The sequence below is a fragment of the Drosophila sulfurigaster genome, chromosome 2L (genome assembly GCF_023558435.1).
Source record: "Drosophila sulfurigaster albostrigata strain 15112-1811.04 chromosome 2L, ASM2355843v2, whole genome shotgun sequence".
NCBI lineage: Eukaryota > Metazoa > Arthropoda > Insecta > Diptera > Drosophilidae > Drosophila > Drosophila sulfurigaster.
The window spans coordinates 4,395,124-4,421,721 of NC_084881.1; the positions used below are offsets into that span (position 1 = coordinate 4,395,124).

The 26,598-nt window shown below is 36.8% G+C and overlaps 1 pseudogene; it reads left to right on the forward strand.

Moving 5' to 3' along the window:
- The first annotated feature begins 1,456 nt into the window (after window positions 1–1,456).
- LOC133840362 (tubulin monoglutamylase TTLL4-like) lies at window positions 1,457–13,500 on the forward strand (annotated as a pseudogene).
- The last annotated feature ends 13,098 nt before the right edge of the window (window positions 13,501–26,598 follow it).

Genomic DNA, 26,598 nt, shown 5'->3' on the forward strand with positions numbered 1-26,598 from the left:
TCACATAAGGTATGTCACTAAAGTGATCATGGCCATGAGCTGTTGACTCTGATGGGAGTGTTTCTTTGATCAGTGCGAGTATAACTTCTCTTAATTCTGGACTAGTTACCGAAGTGCTGGTGGCGGTTGGTTCGTTCTTTCCTGATCGGGAACTACCGGCTAAATCGAGGTTATTCATGGCTGTTGTTAAAGAATCAGGCATTATCTAACGGATAAGGTTTTTCAATTCGGACAATGCAAAACACTGTTTGATTTTAAGCGGACCACTTTTTTAAAGATTATTTTGTGTTTTAATTTGAAATTCAAACGGCAAAATTTTAAGAAAAAAAATTTTTTTTTTTTTTAAAACTCTTTAATATTTCTTATAAATTTTTTCTGAATTCGCTTTCTAATTTTGTTTTTTTTAAAACCAGTAGCTGGTTTGTTCCTTATATCCTAGAGGGTCCCTTAGGAATCGTAGGATTGGAATAAGTTATACTGCGTTTGCAGTGTTTTATTTTTTTTTTGTTATAGTTTTACTTTTTTTCATATAAATTGGCTTAGATTTCTATGTTTGTATGATTTTTGTTTTCACTTTTACTGTGTTTGTTTCAATTTTTAATATTTGTTTAATTATTTTCACTTTCTTGATTTTGAATGGGCTTTAATTGCTTAAATCTACGCTTACAAGATAAGATACATCCGGCGAATCTATCCCACGCTGGTCCTTCGGATGGTTCCTTTTCCTCCTATTGCTGTGCGGCGGTGCGGCGGTGCAACGGCTACTGGGGATCCTTAGTGACACTTTGAATTGCGCGGTTGTCTGCGAACGGGTACTACAGACTTTGTCGGCGGTTACTTTTGACCAAGCGAAATCGTACAGTTCAATCGCGAGGAATAGATTTTATTCCTTATAAATCGCACTCACGTCGTGGCTTTTATAAAGGCACTTATAGCGAGTTACACTGTGTGGCTACTTAAGGCACTGGTACGCGACGCGAAAGTCTTCTGTTTTTTTTATTTCACTTGGTCCCCTGCTCGGGCGCCAATTAACAAAACGTTATGTTTGTTTTATTAAAAATAAAGCGATTGCTTTATTTGGTTGCCAAAATGGAACTAACTTATGACAATTCTAATTCTTATAATGAAAACTCGCTACCGCTACCGCTGCTGCCGTCGCTGCTGACGATCCCGCGTTGGCGCTGGTTGCGCAAGTGTCCCACGATGGATATTGTGCTGACACAGGGCATGTGGCACTCGCTGCTGCTTGCGATCCCGCGTTGCGCAAGTGTCCCACGATCGATGTGCTGATCCAGGGCACGTGGCGGATGTTCTGCAGACTTTGCAGAGCTTGCAGAATTGGCTGAGTGCATTTCAGGTGTCGATGCACTTAGCCACCTTCTGGTGTGTCAACATTGTTGTTAACTTATGTAACGAAAAGATTTAGTCATACTCGTATATTATTTTATCTTTTTTCTTAGATACCACCAAAACTGACTCAGGAAAAACAAAAGGAGCTTGCCGCCGAGTTTTCATTTCCACCTGGAACACAAATGTGCTATGATAAACGTCTATATATAAATTATTTATCGCGCGATGAGGTCAAACATAATAATTTTACACGTAAAACAATGGAAAACCGCGAAGATGTTAGTTAATGGCATATTCCTAATATATATTGTTATTAATATTTATTTATTTTTTTACCATTTAAGTATGTTAATGCAATTCTGCAAAATCTAACACCTGACGATGTGCGCTGTCTTATTGTGGCTGAGGATGAGCTGGCACGATGAGCGCATATTTCCCACAGATCATACCCACAAATATCTAAAATACAACCACACTCGTTATTACAATCGATTGTTAGATGCCTGGGAATCACGCTATGCAAATAACCGTACCGAAGGGATAGCACTTCTTCGCGATTATTGCCAAGCCAAATACCATTTACAGGTTCCAGTGCCACCTGCCAAAAAGGTAAGCTTCAAGATAAATGTCCATGACAACTATACTACAATTCATCTCCAACACCAATCAGATTTAATACCAGCTGGGGCAATCATATACAAGTTAACAGACAAAACATTTCGAAACCCAAACAACAAATCCCATAAGTCCAAAATGCAGACTCAGCGTCTGACCAACTTCCTGCACGCGCCGAGTGCACCTGCAAACATTCCAAGAAGACCCAAGCCAAGTTGCCCAATACATCCGCCACATGCCGGTGCAAGCAATTCCAAGAATAAGAAGCATTGCACCCAATTCACCAACCAAAGCAGCGCTGTCAACGCCGCTGCTGAAACTCGCAGCTTTATATAGGGCTAGCTTTAGAATTAGTCTTTAGTCTCTAATTTGATTTCAATAAAGAACGGTTCCAATCGGAATCTTAATCAAATATATTTTTGTTATTATTTTTAAATAAATAATTAACTGGCGCCCGAGCAGGGACCGGAAAGTTCGCGTATCGATAGTGCAAAACCGTATCTAAGTGCGCCAAAGAACATTTTCGGTCAAATCGCGTTACGATAGAGCAAAACCGTATCTAAGTGCGTGAAAACGAATAGTGCATCGACAGAACAAAACAGTTTCTAAGTGCGCAATTCAAGTTATTATCCCAATAGAGGCTCGTGATAATTAATCACTGGGAAATAACAATCAGCCAATCGGACATTAATTTGACGAAGTGCAACTAAGCCAAAAGGACGTTAATTCGACCAAGTGCGACCAAAGCAATTAAATTTGCAAAACCTTCTCGACTATTAAATTAGTCAGTTGAAGGAACAGTTCAAGCAATCTCGGCAATTAAGTTAGCCAACACAAACCTGTACCAAGCCATTAAATTAGCTAGTGTAACAGGTGAGATTGTGAGAACTGCATCGGTGGACCACATATTCTGCAAGATCCGTTCTCAGAATACTCTCCAGGAGGTATGGATCACGGAGCCCCAGTAGCAGCTGCAAAAAGGAACAACCCCGTCCCATCAGGAAAGGTGGCCACATCATTGCTAATGTAAGTTAGATATAAGAAATTTTACAAAGAAAAGAAAACAAAACGGAAATAAAAAAACATAAAGCAAAGTGTAAAAATACACAAGACTCCAAGGAGTCCATATAGAATATAGCAAATCGCAAGCAAATAAATAAAACTAAAAGCGAATAAAAAAACATAAAGCAAAGTGTAAAAATACACAAGACTCCAAGGAGTCCATATAGAATATAGCAAATCGCAAGCAAATAAATAAAACTAAAAGCGAAAAGCAAAATTTTAAAAATATATAAGAAAAGAAACAAATTATTGCAAAGTAAACAAGACTCAAAAGAGTCCATAGTAAAAGAGTAAATAACATAAATAAGCGTAAAGCGATAAATCAAACAAAAAGATCACAACGGTGATATAACTTATTCCAACTTTGCGATTCCCAAGGGACCCTCCAAGGTAGAAGGAAAAAACCATCCACTGGTTATAAACTTTAATATAAAACAAAAAAAAAAAAACAAAAAAAAACAAAAAAATAGCTTTTAAATTTCATCTTATCGCTTATGGCCAATCGTCATAACTTAATTCGACCCCCCATACTAAATCCAGAAGAAATAGAACAAGTGAACGAAGCACAAAGACAACGTTCAATTGAGAGACAAAACAATAGGCATTTAGAACATCAACAAAACAGACCCACCATGAACGAAGATAACAGAGCCGCTCTAACAGCCGCTATAAGCGAAATATTAGCCGAACAATTGCCAATATTAATAAGACAACATACCAATCCTGTAGAAGATTTTCTAAGTCTCCCAGATCATGTTATTGCGCCAGAACATCAAAGAAATTTGACAGATCTTGACAGAGTACCCGACATAGCAAAAGGTTTGCGTGAGTTTAGTGGAAACCCAGAAGAATTTAGCTCATGGAAAAAAAGTGTAGAGCGTGTTTTACAAGCATATAACTCATACCAAGGTACGCCCAAATATCATAATATCTTGCACACCATCCGAGACAAGATAACGAAAAGTGCAGACCAAGCTTTAGAAGCATATAAGGTACCGCTTAACTGGGATGCCATGTGCAGATGTCTTTCACTACATTATGCAGATAAACGAGACATAGCAACCCTAGAATATGAAATGACTACATTAGTTCAAGGTCCGAATCAATCAGTGGAAGATTTCCACAAAGACGTATACAGACACTTGTCTCTAATTTTAAATAAAACGAGTAGCATGGATATTGACAGAAACGGGGAAGCAATGTTGACAAAATTATACAGAGACAAAGCGCTAGACACTTTCATTCGAGGGCTACAAGGTGACTTGCCTCGGCTATTAGGCATGAAAGAACCAGCAGACTTACCTACCGCACTACATCTCTGCTTAAAATGGAAAATCAAACCTTTAGGTCGAAACATGCCACTTTTAAAGGACATCCGACACATTTTAGAAACAGTAATGGTAAACCCATACCAGCCCCACGGAATGTCATCTTCTCAAACAGACAACCACCACCAATCCCTTTCAGACAACAACAGCCACGACAATACTTACACTACGGACAACTACCACCAACTCCACTACCAAGACAATATTTCCCAAATTCTGGGTATCAACCAATTGCCAACCCACGGCAATACACTGTTGCCACAACCTCTCAACAGGTTGCACCACCTAGGCCAATGGCCCCGAAACCGCTACCGCGTCCAGAACCAATGGATGTGGATTCCAGCGTTCAAACGAAATTTGTCAACTACATGAACAGACCACGATTCGAAGCTGGGAAAAGACCCCCCCGGTCCTATACCAGACGGACAGAAACGACAGAGAAACTTTAACATACAGACAAACAACGACGAAATAACAGAACCTTCGACAGAAACTTACGATACCACAACTAACTATGAACAAGCAGTCGCTGAATACGAGACTCACGCAGACGTAGAACAAACAATAGAAGAATACGTAGAACAAGTAGACCAATATGACAACAACTATGAAGATGACACTTGTGAATTTTATGACTACTCTGCACTAAATTTTTTTAGAGTAAAGAGTTCCTCTCTCCCATACTTTAAATGTAGATTGAGGAACGGCCAAATAATTAAAATTCTCATTGACACTGGATCCAATAGAAATTACATCAAGCCGAAATTTGTAGAAAACCCCACTCCAAATAAAAACCCTTTTCACGCCGTCTCGATAGGAGGTAATACACTGGTAACACACCACAAAAATGCCAACTTGTTCAATATAACAGATGTTGAGGTGAAATTTTTCTTATTAAAAGACCTAGAAACTTTTGATGCTATTTTAGGAAACGACACCTTAAAGGAATTAAGAGCAGAAATAAATCCAAGTAAAACCTAATGGTAATCAGAAACAAGATAAAAATCCCTTTAAAAGAACAAATCTTCGAAGCAGTAAATACAATAGTACCAAGAACAAGCCACCTGTCAGAAACACAGAAAACAAATCTAAACCAACTCTTAAAAAAATTTCCAAACCTCTTCGCCAATCCAAATCAAAAACTGACCTACACAACCAAGGTACAAGCAACAATAAGAACATCAACCGACACCCCTGTATATTCCAAGTTCTATCAGTATCCAATGTCACTGAAAGATGAAGTGAATAAACAGATAAAACAACTTTTAGAAGATGGAATAATTCGACCGTCTCGGTCCCCATACAATTCTCCCGTATGGATCGTACCCAAAAAAGCTGACGCTTCAGGAAAAAGAAATATCGCGTCGTAATAGACTATCGCAAAATAAACAGAGTAACCATTGCAGACAAATACCCTATTCCTGAGATAGGTGAAGTACTTGCACAGCTAGGCAATAATAGAGTATTTTCGGTTTTAGACCTTAAAAGTGGTTTTCATCAAATCCCTTTGAAACCTTCCGATATAGAAAAGACCGCATTCTCCGTCAATAACGGAAAGTGTGAGTTTACACGACTCCCATTTGGTCTCAAAAACGCGCCCGCTATATTTCAGCGAGCTTTGGATGACATACTTCATGAACATATCGGTAAGATATGTTTCATTTACATAGACGATATCATCATATTTAGTAAAGATGATGAATCCCATTACAAGAACTTGGAGTTAATTTTTCGAACTTTACAAGATGCCAACATGAAATGTCAGTTAGATAAATGCGAGTTCATGAAGAATAAAGTCGAATTTCTAGGTTTTGTAATTTCCGATAAAGGCATCGAAACAAATCCAAATAAAGTCGCAGCGATAGCCAACTATCCCTGCCCTAAAACACTAAAAGAGCTGAGATCTTTTCTTGGACTCTCCGGCTACTACCGAAGATTCATACAAAGTTATGCTAAGTTAGCAAAACCCCTTACGTCTCTTTTAAGAGGGGAAGATGGACACGTGTCCAAAAACAGGTCATCAAAAAAACCAATTACTCTTGACTCCGAAGCATTGAAGGCTTTTCAAAAACTACGAAGTTGTCTTATTTCAAAGGAAATAATTCTTCGCTATCCAGATTTTACTAAAGAATTTCACTTGACAACGGACGCGTCTAATTACGCAATAGGAGCAGTCCTATCGCAAGACAACCAACCAATTTCATTCCTATCGAGAACACTAGCAAAAGCAGAAGAAAACTATGCAGCTAACGAAAAGAAATGCTGGCCATCATCTGGTCACTTAAAGCTCTCAAAAATTATTTATATGGGAAAGCAAAAGTCAAAATATTCACCGACCATCAACCCCTTACACATTCCTTGAGCAGTTGGAACGGAAATGCTAGAATTAAAAGATGGAAATCCTACCTAGAAGAATATGACTACGAAATATTCTACAAACCAGGAAAGGAGAACGTCGTAGCTGACGCACTCTCGAGAATATCAACTGATCAAATCAATTCCATAGCCTCAACTCAGCATAGTGCAGAAAGCTCAAGTCACGAACTAATACCCAGTATGGAAGTCCCCATTAATGTTTTCAAGAACCAAATATTTCTTAACAAATCAGATAAATCCGACTACATATTCTCTATACCATTCCCCACGTTCCATCGACATGAAATATACAAAAAGGAATTTAACGATAAAGAATTAGTAGAAACTCTTAAAAAATACCTCAACCCTTCGGTTATAAATTGCATCCAAACAACTGAGGATATAATGGGGAAAATACAAATATTATATCCTAAACATTTCAAAAACATCAAAACCCGATTCTCTCAATCTATGACTGTAGACCTCACCAACGAATCTAGACAAGAGGAGGAAATTCTCAAAATACACAATAGAGCACACCGCAGTGCCGAAGAAAATAAAATTCAATTATCAGAAAAATTCTACTTCCCCAAAATGAAACAAAAAATAAGCAACATAATAAGGCAATGCAAAATTTGTAAGGAATCTAAATATGACCGACATCCCCCTAATCCAGAACTAAAAAAAACTCCAATACCAGAATATCCCGGTCACATCATTCACATCGACATTTACTCAACCAAAGGCTATTTAGTTCTTACAGCAATAGATAAATTCTCAAAACTAGCACAGGCACGCATAATCAATTCAAAAGCAATAGAAGACATTCGAACACCACTTAGGGACATTATTTTCTATTATGGAGTTCCTAAGTTCGTTGTAATAGATAATGAGAAATCTCTCAACTCAAGGTCCATAAAATTCATGCTTGAGGATCAGTTAAATATTACAATTTACACTGCGCCACCATATAAGAGTACAGTTAATGGACAAGTAGAAAGGTTCCATTCGACACTTTCCGAAGTAATGAGATGCTTACAGAAAGAAAACCACCATAGAACCTTCGAGGAACTACTAGATAGAGCCATATACGAATATAACTACTCTTTCCATTCCACAACCAAAAGCGACCATTAGAGGTATTCTTCGGAAGGAGAGTCACGACAAACCCAGACCAGTACGAACAGGCCAGACAAGACAATATTGACAAACTTAAGATAGCACAAAATAAAAATTTACAATTCCACAACAAAAGCAGAAACGAAATAATAACTTATGAGCCAGGACAAGAAATATATGTAAAAGTAAACACACGTTTAGGTTCAAAACTTTCCCCAAGATTTAAGAAAGAATTAGTTAAAGAAGATAAAAATACAAACATTTTAACAGAATCTGGAAGAATCGTACATAAAAGTAACATCAAATCATAATATTCGCAGGGTATTACTATGGACAATAACGGAAGCTACGATGGACATTACAAACTACACGAACGCTCAGACAGTGACCATTCATAGGGACTGGGAAAGTTACAGACATCCTCAACAAAATTAGTACATGTAATAGACCTTAATCAAATCCAGGAAGCACTAGACCTACTTAACAGTCACACTGAAGAGGGCCTAAAGCGTAGTCCGCTATATTCAACAATACATCATGAGTTAATCGCTACCACTAACGCACTCAAAACAATAACAGATTCCCCAAATAAACGAAAATCTAGGTCATTAAATTGGTTAGGTACAGGTTGGAAGTACATAGCAGGTAACCCAGATCATGACGATCTCGTCATGTTAAAGGAAAATATCAATAATCTCATCAGTAATAATAATCAACAGGTTATAGTTAATACACAACTGGAGCAAAGAATTAACAAACTTACGTCCTTATCGAACTCCCTAACTAATTCAATACAAAAAAGTAGTTTTCTTAGTAACGAGGTAGCCATTAGCCTTCATAATGAAATCCGATTATTAAAAGATGAAATAGTAAATATCAAATATGCCACTCAGTGGGCCAAATTAAATATAGCAAATACTCTTTTACTAAACGAAAATGAACTAACAGAAATTGGAGAAATATTTAGAAAAGGCAATATGCCACCATTGTCAATCGAAGAGATAATGGAATTTTCCGATATATCAATGCTTCATAATAAAACTACACTTTTGTATATTGTCAAAATTCCTAACCTAGAAGAAATTGAATATCAAAATATTTTATTAAAACCAATAGTAAAAAATAACGCAATTGTACACTTAGAAATAAGTCAACTATTTTTGTATAATGATATAGTATATGGCATACCAAAAAATTGTAAAACCTACTTAAACATAAAAGTTTGCGACAAAAAGAATGTTATTGATGTAAGCCAAACACATTGTATTCCGAAACTAGTTAAGGGAGAGAGAGCACTGTGCAGTTTCAGCAACGCGGATCACATCCCGGAGATAGAGGAAATCGACAATGGTCTAATTCTCCTCAATAACTTCAACGGCAATTTGGTCTGGAATGGAACCGGAAATCATCTGGAAGGGTCATTTCTAATTCACCTAATCAACGATTCCATGCAAATCAAAGAGCGGCTATTCAACAATATGGAGCCAGTCATTATGCAACCAAAGGTGCCAATCTCACAAATAACAGCCGAAGAAACTGAACGTTTAAGGATTCTATCCCTAGAGGCACTGGAGGCGCTTCATCTCAATAACACCAACAAGCTGCAATACATACAGACGCATTCCATGGTCAACAGCATTACAATGTTAACGCTCTTCGGTGTCATCCTGATAACAGCGTTAGGACTTCACGCTTGCAGTCGGAAGAAGAACACCATTACCCTTCAACTTGGACCAACACCAGCTCCATCAGAAACATTGAAGCCACCACTCCGCAAGCAAGAAGATTTACAGAAAAATCCACTGCCTCAATTCAACAACATCCCATACTTTTGAGAAATAAAAATTGCTTGAGGACAAGCACGAATTAGAGGGGGAAGAGTTAACAGACAAAACATTTCGAAACCCAAACAACAAATCCCATAAGTCCAAAATGCAGACTCAGCGTCTGACCAACTTCCTGCACGCGCCGAGTGCACCTGCAAACATTCCAAGAAGACCCAAGCCAAGTTGCCCAATACATCCGCCACATGCCGGTGCAAGCAATTCCAAGAATAAGAAGCATTGCACCCAATTCACCAACCAAAGCAGCGCTGTCAACGCCGCTGCTGAAACTCGCAGCTTTATATAGGGCTAGCTTTAGAATTAGTCTTTAGTCTCTAATTTGATTTCAATAAAGAACGGTTCCAATCGGAATCTTAATCAAATATATTTTTGTTATTATTTTTAAATAAATAATTAACTTACACGTCCATTTATATTATCAGCTGAATAATAACAACAACAACAAATAAACTTTTTCTCCGAATAATTTACATTCTTAACTCTATTATTAAATTTGAGGGCTGTTGGCGAGCTATACAATCATTTTATTGGCGCTGTCGTGCTCTTTATTGTCGTAAGTTCTATCTGTTGACCCCATAGGTAAACTTCGTAGGTTCAAAATGAACACTTTGCAAACCTACATACGAGTACTTTTAGGTAGAATAACAACAATATCAATTATTTATTGTAATACTGACATTAATGTATGTAGCAAATTTAAATACAAATTGGAACGTTAATTCTTATAAATAAGTACTACCCGTATATTGTACTTAAGTAAACCAAAATAGGTTTTGTTTGTACAATGCGGTTGCGACTAGTACTAGTTGGTTGCAAAACAGCGTTAAAACTGAATAGTTTTGTCTTAACTATAAGTAAATGCAAATTTTAATTTTTTTGAGAAATTAAGCCAAATTATATGTTTATTATAATAATGCCCTGTACCTATTGGATAAAATGTTAAATTGCCCATCCGTCAAAACAAAGTATTCTTAACCAAAAAGAAGGGCACAGGGCATCGGCTAGTCAAAATACAAGTGTAATTTATGGCAGTTAACTTCTTCACAGTTTTCGATTGGCAAAAGTATTTAATCACGTAAACTAAACTAAATACTAACCAGTACACTTCAAGTGTAGTTGACTTATATTGCTGTAATGTTTCCTATGTTTATAAGTAGCGTTAGGTGCAGATACTTATTTATATATGTGTAAAATATATAATAACTAAGTATTTTAAGTTCTTAATTGGGAAAGCAATAAATCATACTTTTGAAAAAAGCAAAGATGTTGTGGTCTGGGTTACTTTTTCATGGTAGTAATTTGTTTAAAAACTATTATATTTTTCATAATTTGTTTGTAAACTATTATATTTTTCATAGATTGATTAAATCAGAGCATCCGCACCCGATTTTAATATCAAACAAGAAAGCTACCGCTACTCATTTTCAATAAAAATAATAATGCCAGTATTATTCTTTAAATATATATAAAAAAGTACTCAAAAGATATATATGTATGTATTTAGAAACTTATACATAAATAGAATATCGATTTTATCAAATTTAAAACAATCTTGAAATGTGTGCATGCAAAACTTAAAAGTGCTGGCGAAAGGAAATTATAGCTCTATCTCATATAGTCGCCGAGATCTAGGGCTTTATACGGACGGACAGACAGACGGACTTGGCAATATTGCCTCGGCTGTTAACTCTGATCAATAATATATGTATGTGTATACATACTTTATTGGGTCGAAGATGCCTCCCTCTGCAAATCACAAGCATTTTACTAAGTTATAATATCTTCTATGGGTAGCGGCTATAAAATGGTTTATTAAAAAGTTTTTAAATTTATTAGTGTATATTAGTATACACAATTTCATTGCCCATATTGAATTGAAAATAGATGAGTCCCCTGTATCATCCTATGATGCCTACATAGATAGAATCCAAGCTTATTTAATTATTAAAAATCTTTTTTTTATCTTTTATGTGTATACATGTTGTAGTTTATATTCGTTATATTAATAATTCAAGTAATCTCAATCAATTTACAACAATCAATGTTTTGTAATTGTAAAATTGCAGGACTACTTCATCAAATTGATGAGATGGATTTTAAAGTGATAACTGCAGCTATCGTATTTATATTGGTCTTATAGTGTATAATAGAAATTGTTTTATTTTTAATTGCACACACATATGTACACGTGAATATACTATATATAGTGTACATACATACACACAGACAATTTCTAGTGATCTAAGATAATTTTAAAATGTACCTCATTCATATATATGTATATATTTCCATTTTTTTTGTTTTTACAAATTTTATTTGTATATATTACATATTTAGATTGATGATGAGCTAATATCAAAATGTACTGTTGTAAGGGATTTACTTTAGCGAATAATTGAATGTCAAAATGCGTTAAACTTCATGAGATATTGTTATTAATATAAGCAAACCTGTGATTTGGGGATCTTGTAGATAATTTGTTAATCTTGTAGTATATTATAAATTTTCCAGCAAATTGCTCATTTAATTTAGAAATTTTTAAACATTCCCAAATAAGCAGCTGTTTTACGTCACATAAAAGTTGTCTTATAACATTTATCAATTGCTGACAAAAAAAGAATATTTAAAAACTATTTGTTTATGAATAGTGTTTAAAAAATTGTGACGCAATTTCTATTTGCTTTCTTCTGATATAGTGGTAGAGTAGAGCCTTATACATTTTTCCTTTATGAAAAATCGACCATTTTATAAATAATCGTATTACTAATCGTTTCTTACTCGTTATTCATTAAATAAATAAATATAGGGAAATTATTTAGAATTGGATCTTTTAAAGCCTTTTGGTTATGTACAGGATTTCCATAGAATATTTGCATCAATTTATTTTTCTATACAATACGTTTAAAGAAATATCTAGACCTACGTTATGTTCTGTAGATCTTTGTAAAGATGGGTCAATAATATGATTGTTTTGGCCTTTAGTGTTAGTGTTAAAATAAAAGCAACAAAATTAAATAAATATGTATCCCAATATTGTGCAAAAGTCTAGTTACATAATTAAATTGTATAATCATTGATTAAATATTTCTGTGACATGTTTCTAATGTAGTTACATAAATACATAACATATAAGTATAAGTACACTTTTTAAATCGATTGTACGATTATCTATGTACTAGTTAGCCTATTTGAAAACTTACCTACAAAAATACATACATATATTACGCTTATTATAACCATCATAAGCGTAAGTCCATACGTACCGAGCATGTGTTCCTGAAGTTCTCATATGGTTCATGCTACCAGTAGTAGTATAATGATAGCCATACAAGTCAATTTATTCTCGGTGTTAAAATAACAGAAACACATGTGAAAAGTCAACATGTTGTACATTTATGAAAATTATTTGTATTTTACAATTTTTTTTGAATGATGAAATCTGCGTTTAGAATTAAATAAAAACCAAAGAATACTTGTATAGTATTAGGGATGAACACATCCGTAATATTAAACAGATTTTTTCATTTGAACAATTCAAATTACCAATAAGGAACTTTTTATAAACGGACTATGTATGTGTGTAAGGTAAAATTTTGACAAATTTACATGTATTTTGAAACCAGTTTTGTTCTGTTCTGTTTTATCCGCTCTCTCCCCTTCATATTTTTAACCGTAATAATGTTATTCATATGTTTACTAATAATATTTTAAAAATATAGGACTTGAACGATAACCCCGAAGAGAACACACTTCTGAAGCTAGAAAATGGACCCATTGCAAACTCAAATTCATAAAACAACCTTTCTTTTCGCTTTCAAATAATGATTCTAGCGAATTCTGTTAAATACATCAACCGACTTGGAAAAAATGTTAAGGTATGTCAGAAATATATATATTTTTGTTTAAATATTAAAGTACTACTTTTATATTTACAGATTTACACATTGTTCATCTTGTTATACGAAAGACTGAACACAATAAATCATTTATTTTAAATAAAGTCACTATCTGATGCCGGTCTCTACAATGGGATTTTCATTAAGTCTAGTTTTAGGACTCAAGCATATTCAATGTGTTCGAAAACTAAGTAAAATTTTATGTAATGTTAACTAGGATCCAAAATTTGAATGTGCACAAATAAAAATTGCTTATAAGTATATATTAAATGCGCTATAATAGTATATATTAGTATATATTATGTATAATTCATAAGCAATTACAAATATTTAAAGAATCAAACATTTTTTTGTAATTTTTTTAAACAGCTCTAAAAATAATAATTTACAAAGCCCATAATTTTTGCACCGAAAATTGTATTGAGAAGTCGTTTTAAATTTGGCCCAACAAAAACATGTTGTAAGGTTATGTCACTGTGTTGGGGAAATTATAATGAGCCTTACAAATTGTATATGGTATGATTTTTAAATGATATTTGATATTATATTTAACGCTTGATTAACTCAAGCAGTATTTGTGCTAATATTGTAATTTGAATTTATTTTTAACATGCTAGGCTTGGGTCATCAGCCATTACTATATTTAGTAATGCACAGCCCAAACAGTAAGAACAAAGATGCTGAAATTTAATATTAAAATAAAATTCTGGCTTCAAATCCCCTTTAATGGTAAATCAAGTTTCTAAGGTTGTGTAGAAAATCTAAACAGAAAGATACAGTACAGTACTAAATTGATATACCACAAAATATAAAAAATATAGTGAAAGTTATATTTGGTATATTGATATGGTACTATACTCATTATATACTATAGAGTGCAAAATGTACCAGATTGTGTCAGCCAAAGCAACTACGACCCTTAGTAAGTGGGCGTTTTTTCCCATGCAAAAGTATTTCTTTAATAACTGTTAAATCAAGCGCCTTGTCCCACAGTAAGCCTGCTCAGCCTAACTGAGCAGTTACATTTTACACTCAATCTTGCGCTCTTCTTTGCTACAGTTGTTACAGTTTAGTTATAAGCTTTCGCTCATCTTTGTTTTCTAACTACTATTGTCGGAATACAAACAATAAATTGTCATTCTCTCCTTTCGCAACTAGCAAACGAATCAGACGTGTTTTAATTTGCGCATCAGCAGCCTTCAAAGTGTCTTATCTTTTTTGCTCCCAACAACAACAAATTATTTTTTCGACTTTCGTAATTTTACATGGCGCCCGAGTAGGGACTACAAAAAAGACTTTGTTAATTAAACATAAAGAAAATTCAATTATTGCAATTGATAAGTTTAATTAATTTCACACCTTGTTGGCAGCTGAGTGCATATAATTACAAACACATTCGTTTGCGTTGTTTCGTTGCTGGCCTTTTGGATTTATGGATCAATCAGAAGTCAACAGCTCTTCTGATGAACAGTGTCAACAACTGGAAAACTTTGTTAATAACTTTGGACCTGGTGACATTCATTGTGATTGTTTCCCAGTTCAGACTGTTATATCTTGTATTAAACAAGAGTCCAGTTGCCTGACACTGATTATTGAATTGTAGTGAACAATTGATGCAACACACATACATAAGTGGAATAAATGCAAGTGCCGAAACATTCGAACCCCCCTCGCAACTTTATGATTATGCTTTCAGGTTCTTTATATTACATTGAGTTACAATAATAGCACCCGCGCATAATTTCAGTTATTTTTCGCTCTCTTGATTTGGTAATCTTCGCTCTCGCTTGCCTTATAAGTTTCGCTCTCGCTTTGTTCGATCATCTTCACTCTCGCTTGCTTAATAAGTTTCGCTCTCGCTTTGGTCGATCATCTTCGCTCTCGTTCGAACACAACGTTTTCGCTCTTGCTTTGCTTGTTCGGCGCAGCTCAAACTAACATTGAAGCTACGCTCACTGTTGAGTTTGACAGTAGAAACATTCTCTTGAGTTCTTGCATTGGTGTTTCTCTTAATAGTAGAGTGTGTTTTCTCTTTGCTTAACTTGCACAACCCAGAAACATACATCAAGTCGCAATGTCGAAAGATAAAGGGAAGACTGAATTAAATCAAACCGTGATTGAAAATTGCCATAGTGCAAAATTAACGCTGTTATTTTCTAGAATCTAGATTATCAAAGCTAGAAGAAAGTATTGAGAGGCTTAGATTAACAGTGTTAAATGAATCAGGTTCCATCAATAAAATTGAGATCCAATGTCGTTTGGATATACTAAATAAATACATTGCAGATGCCATGGAGTTGCAATCTGAAATTGATTGCATTGACCCGGATAATTCTAGCCGTGCTTCCTTAGAAGAATTATGCATTAAGACAAGGTCGTTGTATCTGATTAGTTTGAAGGAGCCCGATTCGGACCGAGTTGCTCAGCCAGCATCGTATAGGTGTCACTTGCCCAAAATGAACATACCAAAGTTCAATGGTAAGCACTCAGAATACAAGCAGTTCATAAGCCTTTTCGAAAGTCTTGTCGATTCTGACCGGTCGCTATCAAATATTGAAAAGTTCAATCACTTAATTTCATGTCTGTCTGATGAGGCATTAGGAACAATAAAGGCGTTCCAAGTTTCGGGTGTAAATTACCCAAAAGCGTTAGAAAATTTGAGGCGTGTATACGACAACAAATGTCTTATATTCTTCGAAACAATCGCACAATTGTTTCATATCTCGCCTATGAATAAACCTTCGGCATCTGGGTTGAGAACCATTATAGATACTGTTTCGGCAATTTTTGAAAATTTGTTGTCACTAGGAGATGAACGGGACATCACCAACGCGATTCTCATACATATTGTATTGTCAAAGGTTGAGCATACCACTAAATCAAAGTATGAAGAACAGCTCGACTATAACAGGCTTCCACAATGGTCTGATTGTGTCGATGTTTTGAATAGGCGCTACCAGCATATTTCAGCTGAGGAAAGCTCGAAATATAGAACGAGCCCGAAGCCAGAATCGAGTCCCAAACGGACTACCAAAGCGTCGTATTCAGCGTCGAAGTCCAGCAACCCTAGTTGTCAGTTCTGTAACGCGAATCATTTTATAAGCAGTTGCCAAGGCTTTAGTGCACTGCCGGTTACAGAACGATTTAGTTTCGCCAAGACCCAGAACCTTTGTATAAACTGCTTGCAGTCTGGGCATAGAATATCCTCCTGCACATCTTCAAAATGCAGAGTGTGTTCTAAATCGCACAATACATTGCTGCATAGATTCGATGCGACAGCTCAGCCTCAGACCACGAGTATAAGCCAGCGTCAAAATCAACAGCCTGGTAGCTCGAGCGGCCAAGCATCGTCACATCCAGCGCACGTAGCCAAGCCAACAGCAGAAGTTGACCATGTCATTCTGGCTACCGCTGTTGTGAAAATTCGCGATAGATTCGGTCAATTCCAATTGGCCAGGGCTTTGTTGGACTCTGGGTCTCAGGTCAATTTCATGACTGAAGAATTTGCCCAAGCTCTAAGGTTGTCGCGAGCCAACAAATGTCTGACAGTTACGGCCATAGGAACGTCAAATTTGGTAGCCCGACATGAAGTGTCAACAACGATATCATCTCGTGTTAGAAAACATCAGTTTCACGCCGATTTTTGGGTGCTGAAATCAATTTCGAACCAGCAGCCAGACAGCTTGATTCCAGTTAGGCAGTTACAAATACCGGCTAACGTGGAATTGGCTGATCCGTATTTCTACAAGCCGCAGAGAATCGACTTGCTATTAGGAGCCGATTCCTTTTTCGACCTTTTGTGCACAGGCCAAATTAAATTGAATGACAGTGGCCCTCTGTTACAAAAAACTCTGCTAGGGTGGATTGTGTCAGGGCGGTGCAAAGGTATTCCGAGTCAGAACCCATTATGTGGTGCAACGACGTACTCGTCGGAAGATTTAAAACTTGACTCGCTGATAGAAAGGCTATGGGACTTAGAAAAGGTTCCAGACTTATCGAACGCTGCTAAATATTCGTCAGAGAAAAGAGCCTGCGAACAGGACTTTATTGACCGAGTGACAACTCTATCGACAGGGCGATTAGAAGTTAGTCTTCCTTTTAAAACAGACCCAAAAATACTTGGTTCGTCCTTCGAAACGGCAAAACGTCGGTTTCTTTCACTTGAACGCAAGGTTTCAAGAAACGCAACATTAAAGGAAATGTATGTCAGTTTCATGAAAGAATATATAGAACTTGGTCATATGTCTCCCGTTGATTTTCCACCAGGACCGCACTATTTTATACCACATCAGTGCGTCCTGAGGCCTGATAGTGCCACCACCAAACTTCGAGTTGTTTTCGACGCTTCGTGCAAAACAACTTCTAATTATTCATTGAATGATATTCTAATGGTGGGGCCAACTATACAGAGGGAACTCTTCTCGTCGCTAATTCGCTTTCGACTTAGTCGGTTTGCCCTCACGGCAGATATTACTAAAATGTATAGACAAATAAGCATGTCTCCAAAGGATCGGATGTTTCAACTTATTGTCTGGCGTGAAAATCCGTCAGAAAAGCTTCAAATTTACCAACTGAATACAGTTACTTATGGCACTGCGTCTGCTCCTTTTCTGGCCATACGAAGCCTTCACGAACTTGGTGTTCGCCATAAGGAAACACATCCTCTTGGAGCTAAAGTCGTCTGCAATGACTTCTACGTCGATGACATGCTTACTGGAGCTGACGATGCTGACACGCTGAAGGAGATTTGTGTCCAAGTGTCAGATATCCTAAGCTCCGGTGGTCTCCAATTGGCCAAATGGTACTCCAACCACCCTACGTTAATCAATGGGAATGAAACTGATAAAGTTCTCAGTTTCAACGACACAGATTCGACCAAAACATTGGGCATGCGGTGGACGCCAAAATCTGATATATTTCGATATCATTTGATTCCAGCTTCACCGATCTTAGCCCAACAAAACGCAACGTTTTGTCTGTGACAGCTCGTATGTTCGACCCACTTGGCTTGCTGAGCCCCATCAGTATTAAAGCCAGAATCTTACTGCAAGAGCTCTGGCAAAATCATCTGGCATGGGACGAAACTATCCCTATGCAGATGCATACGAGATGGGAGAGATTTAAAGAAAATCTACTAAACCTTGATAAAGTATCCATTCCACGATACACCAATTCCAGCAAAGCCAAGATCCAAATTCATGGATTTGCAGACGCTTCCAGCCACGCTTATGGCTGCTGTTTATATATACGAGCTAATCAGAATGGAAAAGTGAAATGTAAATTGCTTACATCAAAAGCAAAAGTTGCGCCTTTAAAAACCAAGTCGATCCCAAGACTTGAGTTGTGTGCAGCGTATTTACTGGCGCAATTGTGGTCGTACGTCAAGCCAATGCTTGGCAAATGCGGAATCGACAGTGTGCATTTTTGGACAGATTCAGAAATCACACTGTATTGGATTAGAATGTCGCCTTCTTCGCTAGCAACATTCGTAGCAAATCGTGTAGCCAGTATACAAGACCTCACACAAGATGTTACATGGAGACATGTCTGCGTCTAACCCTGCCGATATTTGTTCTCGTGGGTGTGACATCGATGAATTAGTCGACTCGATATGGTTAGAAGGCCCACTATTCTTAATGGAAGAGCAGTGTGAGTGGCCTAAGAATCCTCATTTTTCATTGTCAACCGATTTGAAAAACAGTGAAACAAAAAAATCAGCTCAGGTTTGTTTAACTACCAACACTGATTTTCTGTCATCTAATCTGGCTCGCTTTTCCTCGTACAAAAGGTTGGTTCGAGTGATTGCCTATGTGTATAAATTCATTTGCTGGCCAAAAACTAAAAATTGTTCTTCAGCCCTTACTAAACAGGAGTTGTATTTTGCCTCGTTAAAGTTATTTGAATTGGTTCAGCGGTCCGAATTCAACTTGGAATTTAAAAAACTAAAAGCAAATCAATTAGTTCAACCAAATGTTCAATCTCTCGCTCCATTTATTCAGAAAATCTCTGAGCCAGGAAAATCTCTTTCGTTGATCCGCGTATGTGGCAGACTTTTAAATGCACCGATTGACGACGATGCCAAGTTTCCAATCTTAATGTCAAAGAATTTGCCCTTGGTCAGAATGTATTAAGAGACTTGCATCAGACCAACTGTCATGCTGGTGTTAAAACTATGATTTCGCTCTTAAGGCAAAGAATTTGGCTGATTAATGCTCGAAGAGAATGCACACAAATAGTTCGTGGTTGCATTCTTTGTTTTCGATACAAGCCAAAACTAATGGAACAAGTAATGGGGCAGTTACCAACTGATCGCTTGATTGCTTCACGTCCATTTCACATTTGTGGCGTTGATTTTTGCGGACCCATAAATGTTTCCTTGCGAATTCGGGGACGGCCTCCTTTAAAAATGTTGTATATAGCAGTATTTGTGTGTTTTGCATCAAAGGCTGTTCATCTAGAACTGGTTGCTGACTTGTCTGTCTGTCCGTATGATCACCTAGATCTCAGAGACTATAAGAGATAGAGCTATAATTTTTTTCAAAAATTTGAAATAAACTTGATCTGCGTGCAAAAATAACAATTGCTGTTGAAAAAAATATCTAACTCAAATGGTCTCTGAGATCTAAGGGTTCATACAGACGGACAGGCGCCCATGACGCATTACATTTCCTGCAGATACAAAGTAATACCCTATGAGAAGTGGGAATAAAAAATAATATTACATTGCTTATACAAGTTAACAGACAAAACATTTCGAAACCCAAACAACAAATCCCATAAGTCCAAAATGCAGACTCAGCGTCTGACCAACTTCCTGCACGCGCCGAGTGCACCTGCAAACATTCCAAGAAGACCCAAGCCAAGTTGCCCAATACATCCGCCACATGCCGGTGCAAGCAATTCCAAGAATAAGAAGCATTGCACCCAATTCACCAACCAAAGCAGCGCTGTCAACGCCGCTGCTGAAACTCGCAGCTTTATATAGGGCTAGCTTTAGAATTAGTCTTTAGTCTCTAATTTGATTTCAATAAAGAACGGTTCCAATCGGAATCTTAATCAAATATATTTTTGTTATTATTTTTAAATAAATAATTAACTGGCGCCCGAGCAGGGACCGGAAAGTTCGCGTATCGATAGTGCAAAACCGTATCTAAGTGCGCCAAAGAACATTTTCGGTCAAATCGCGTTACGATAGAGCAAAACCGTATCTAAGTGCGTGAAAACGAATAGTGCATCGACAGAACAAAACAGTTTCTAAGTGCGCAATTCAAGTTATTATCCCAATAGAGGCTCGTGATAATTAATCACTGGGAAATAACAATCAGCCAATCGGACATTAATTTGACGAAGTGCAACTAAGCCAAAAGGACGTTAATTCGACCAAGTGCGACCAAAGCAATTAAATTTGCAAAACCTTCTCGACTATTAAATTAGTCAGTTGAAGGAACAGTTCAAGCAATCTCGGCAATTAAGTTAGCCAACACAAACCTGTACCAAGCCATTAAATTAGCTAGTGTAACAGGTGAGATTGTGAGAACTGCATCGGTGGACCACATATTCTGCAAGATCCGTTCTCAGAATACTCTCCAGGAGGTATGGATCACGGAGCCCCAGTAGCAGCTGCAAAAAGAACAACCCCGTCCCATCAGGAAAGGTGGCCACATCATTGCTAATGTAAGTTAGATATAAGAAATTTTACAAAAGAAAAGAAAACAAAACGGAAATAAAAACATAAAGCAAAGTGTAAAATACACAAGACTCCAAGGAGTCCATATAGAATATAGCAAATCGCAAGCAAATAAATAAAACTAAAAGCGAAAAGCAAAATTTTAAAAAAATATATAAGAAAAGAAACAAATCATTGCAAAGTAAACAAGACTCAAAAGAGTCCATAGTAAAAGAGTAAATAACATAAATAAGCGTAAAGCGATAAATCAAACAAAAAGATCACAACGGTGATATAACTTATTCCAACTTTGCGATTCCCAAGGGACCCTCCAAGGTAGAAGGAAAAAACCATCCACTGGTTATAAACTTATAATATAAAACAAAAAACAAACAAAAAAAAAAACAAAAAATAGCTTTTAAATTTCATCTTATCGCTTATGGCCAATCGTCATAACTTAATTCGACCCCCCATACTAAATCCAGAAGAAATAGAACAAGTGAACGAAGCACAAAGACAACGTTCAATTGAGAGACAAAACAATAGGCATTTAGAACATCAACAAAACAGACCCACCATGAACGAAGATAACAGAGCCGCTCTAACAGCCGCTATAAGCGAAATATTAGCCGAACAATTGCCAATATTAATAAGACAACATACCAATCCTGTAGAAGATTTTCTAAGTCTCCCAGATCATGTTATTGCGCCAGAACATCAAAGAAATTTGACAGATCTTGACAGAGTACCCGACATAGCAAAAGGTTTGCGTGAGTTTAGTGGAAACCCAGAAGAATTTAGCTCATGGAAAAAAAGTGTAGAGCGTGTTTTACAAGCATATAACTCATACCAAGGTACGCCCAAATATCATAATATCTTGCACACCATCCGAGACAAGATAACGAAAAGTGCAGACCAAGCTTTAGAAGCATATAAGGTACCGCTTAACTGGGATGCCATGTGCAGATGTCTTTCACTACATTATGCAGATAAACGAGACATAGCAACCCTAGAATATGAAATGACTACATTAGTACAAGGTCCGAATCAATCAGTGGAAGATTTCCACAAAGACGTATACAGACACTTGTCTCTAATTTTAAATAAAACGAGTAGCATGGATATTGACAGAAACGGGGAAGCAATGTTGACAAAATTATACAGAGACAAAGCGCTAGACACTTTCATTCGAGGGCTACAAGGTGACTTGCCTCGGCTATTAGGCATGAAAGAACCAGCAGACTTACCTACCGCACTACATCTCTGCTTAAAAATGGAAAATCAAACCTTTAGGTCGAAACATGCCACTTTTAAAGGACATCCGACACATTTTAGAAACAGTAATGGTAAACCCATACCAGCCCCACGGAATGTCATCTTCTCAAACAGACAACCACCACCAATCCCTTTCAGACAACAACAGCCACGACAATACTTACACTACGGACAACTACCACCAACCTCCACTACCAAGACAATATTTCCCGAATTTGGTATCAACCAATTGCCAACCCACGGCAATACACTGTTGCCACAACCTCTCAACAGGTTGCACCACTCCAGGCCAATGGCCCCGAAACCGCTACCGCGTCCAGAACCAATGGATGTGGATTCCAGCGTTCAAACGAAATTTGTCAACTACATGAACAGACCACGATTCGAAGCTGGGAAAAGACCCCCCGGTCCTATACCAGACGGACAGAAACGACAGAGAAACTTTAACATACAGACAAACAACGACGAAATAACAGAACCTTCGACAGCAACTTACGATACCACAACTAATTATGAGCAAGCAGTCGCTGAATACGAGACTCACGCAGACGTAGAACAAACAATAGAAGAATACGTAGAACAAGTAGACCAATATGACAACAACTACGAAGATGACACTTGCGAATTTTATGACTACTCTGCACTAAATTTTGTAGAGTAAAGAGTTCCTCTCTCCCATACTTTTACTTGTAGATTGAGGAACGGCCAAATAATTAAAATTCTCATTGACACTGGATCCAATAGAAATTACATCAAGCCGAAATTTGTAGAAAACCCCACTCCAAATAAAAACCCTTTTCACGCCGTCTCGATAGGAGGTAATACACTGGTAACACACCACAAAAATGCCAACTTGTTCAATTGAGGTGAAATTTTTCTTATTAAAAGACCTAGAAACTTTTGATGCTATTTTAGGTAACGACACCTTAAAGGAATTAGGAGCAGAAATAAATCCAAGTAAAAACCTAATGATAATCAGAAACAAGATAAAAATCCCTTTAAAAGAACAAATCTTCGAAGCAGTAAATACAATAGTACCAAGAACAAGCCACCTGTCAGAAACACAGAAAACAAATCTAAACCAACTCTTAAAAAAATTTCCAAACCTCTTCGCCAATCCAAATCAAAAACTGACCTACACAACCAAGGTACAAGCAACAATAAGAACATCAACCGACACCCCTGTATATTCCAAGTTCTATCAGTATCCAATGTCACTGAAAGATGAAGTAAATAAACAGATAAAAAGAACTTTTAGAAGATGGAATAATTCGACCGTCTCGGTCCCCATACAATTCTCCCGTATGGATCGTACCCAAAAAGCTGACGCTTCAGGAAAAAGAAATATCGCGTCGTAATAGACTATCGCAAAATAAACAGAGTAACCATTGCAGACAAATACCCTATTCCTGAGATAGGTGAAGTACTTGCACAGCTAGGCAATAATAGAGTGTTTTCGGTTTTAGACCTTAAAAGTGGTTTTCATCAAATCCCTTTGAAATCTTCGGATATAGAAAAGACCGCATTCTCCGTCAATAACGGAAAGTATGAGTTTACACGACTCCCATTTGGTCTCAAAAACGCGCCCGCTATATTTCAGCGAGCTTTGATGACATACTTTATGAACATATCGGTAAGATATGTTTCATTTACATAGACGATATCATCATATTTAGTAAAGATGATGAATCCCATTACAAGAACTTGGAGTTAATTTTTCGAACTTTACAAGATGCCAACATGAAATGTCAGTTAGATAAATGCGAGTTCATGAAGAATAAAGTCGAATTTCTAGGTTTTGTAATTTCCGATAAAGGCATCGAAACAAACCAAATAAAGTCGCAGCGATAGCCAACTATCCCTGCCCTAAAACACTAAAAGAGCTGAGATCTTTTCTTGGACTCTCTGGCTACTACCGAAGATTCATACAAAGTTATGCTAAGTTAGCAAAACCCCTTACGTCTCTTTTAAGAGGGGAAGATGGACACGTGTCCAAAAACAGGTCATCAAAAAAACCAATTACTCTTGACTCCGAAGCATTGAAGGCTTTTCAAAAACTACGAAGTTGTCTTATTTCAAAGGAAATAATTCTTCGCTATCCAGATTTTACTAAAGAATTTCACTTGACAACGGACGCGTCTAATTACGCAATAGGAGCAGTCCTATCGCAAGACAACCAACCAATTTCATTCCTATCGAGAACACTAGCAAAAGCAGAAGAAAACTATGCAGCTAACGAAAAAGAAATGCTGGCCATCATCTGGTCACTTAAAGCTCTCAAAAATTATTTATATGGGAAAGCAAAAGTCAAAATATTCACCGACCATCAACCCCTAACACATTCCTTGAGCAGTTGGAACGGAAATGCTAGAATTAAAAGATGGAAATCCTACTTAGAAGAATATGACTACGAAATATTCTACAAACCAGGAAAGGAGAACGTCGTAGCTGACGCACTCTCGAGAATATCAACTGATCAAATCAATTCCATAGCCTCAACTCAGCATAGTGCAGAAAGCTCAAGTCACGAACTAATACCCAGTATGGAAGTCCCCATTAATGTTTTCAAGAACCAAATATTTCTTAACAAATCAGATAAATCCGACTACATATTCTCTATACCATTCCCCACGTTCCATCGACACGAAATATACAAAAAGGAATTTAACGATAAAGAATTAGTAGAAACACTTAAAAAAATACCTCAACCCTTCGGTTATAAATGGCATCCAAACAACTGAGGATATAATGGGGAAAATACAACTATTATATCCCAAATATTTCAAAAACGTCAAAACCCGATTCTCTCAATCCATGACTGTAGACCTCACCAACGAATCTAGACAAGAGGAGGAAATCCTCAAAATCCACAATAGAGCACACCGCAGTGCCGAAGAAAATAAAATTCAATTAGCAGAAAAATTCTACTTCCCCAAAATGAAACAAAAAATAAGCAACATAGTAAGGCAATGCAAAATTTGTAAGGAATCTAAATATGACCGACATCCCCCTAATCCAGAAATAAAAAAAAACTCCAATACCAGAATATCCCGGTCACATCATTCACATCGACATTTACTCAACCAAAGGCCATTTAGTTCTTACAGCAATAGATAAATTCTCAAAACTAGCACAGGCACGCATAATCAATTCAAAAGCAATAGAAGACATTCGAACACCACTTAGGGACATTATTTTCTATTATGGAGTTCCTAAGTTCGTTGTAATAGATAATGAGAAATCTCTCAACTCAAGGTCCATAAAATTCATGCTTGAGGATCAGTTAAATATTACAATTTACACTGCGCCACCATATAAGAGTACAGTTAATGGACAAGTAGAAAGGTTCCATTCGACACTTTCCGAAGTAATGAGATGCTTACAGAAAGAAAACCACCATAGAACTTTCGAAGAGCTCCTGGATAGAGCTATATACGAATATAACTACTCTTTCCACTCCACAACCAAAAAGCGACCATTAGAGGTATTCTTTGGAAGGAGAGTCACGACAAACCCAGACCAGTACGAACAGGCCAGACAAGACAATATTGACAAACTTAAGATCGCACAAAATAAAAATTTACAATTCCACAACAAAAGCAGAAACGAAATAATAACTTATGAGCCAGGACAAGAAATATATGTAAAAGTAAACACTCGTTTAGGTTCAAAACTTTCCCCAAGATTTAAGAAAGAATTAGTTAAAGAAGATAAAAATACAAACATTTTAACAGAATCTGGAAGAATCGTACATAAAAGTAACATCAAATCATAATATTCGCAGGGTATTACTATGGACAATAACGGAAGCTACGATGGACATTACAAACTACACGAACGTTCAGACAGTGACCATTCATAGGGACTGGGAAAGTTACAGACATCCTCAACAAAATTAGTACATGTAATAGACCTTAATCAAATCCAGGAAGCACTAGACCTACTTAACAGTCACACTGAAGAGGGCCTAAAGCGTAGTCCGCTATATTCAACAATACATCATGAGTTAATCGCTACCACTAACGCACTCAAAACAATAACAGATTCCCCAAATAAACGAAAATCTAGGTCACTAAATTGGTTAGGTA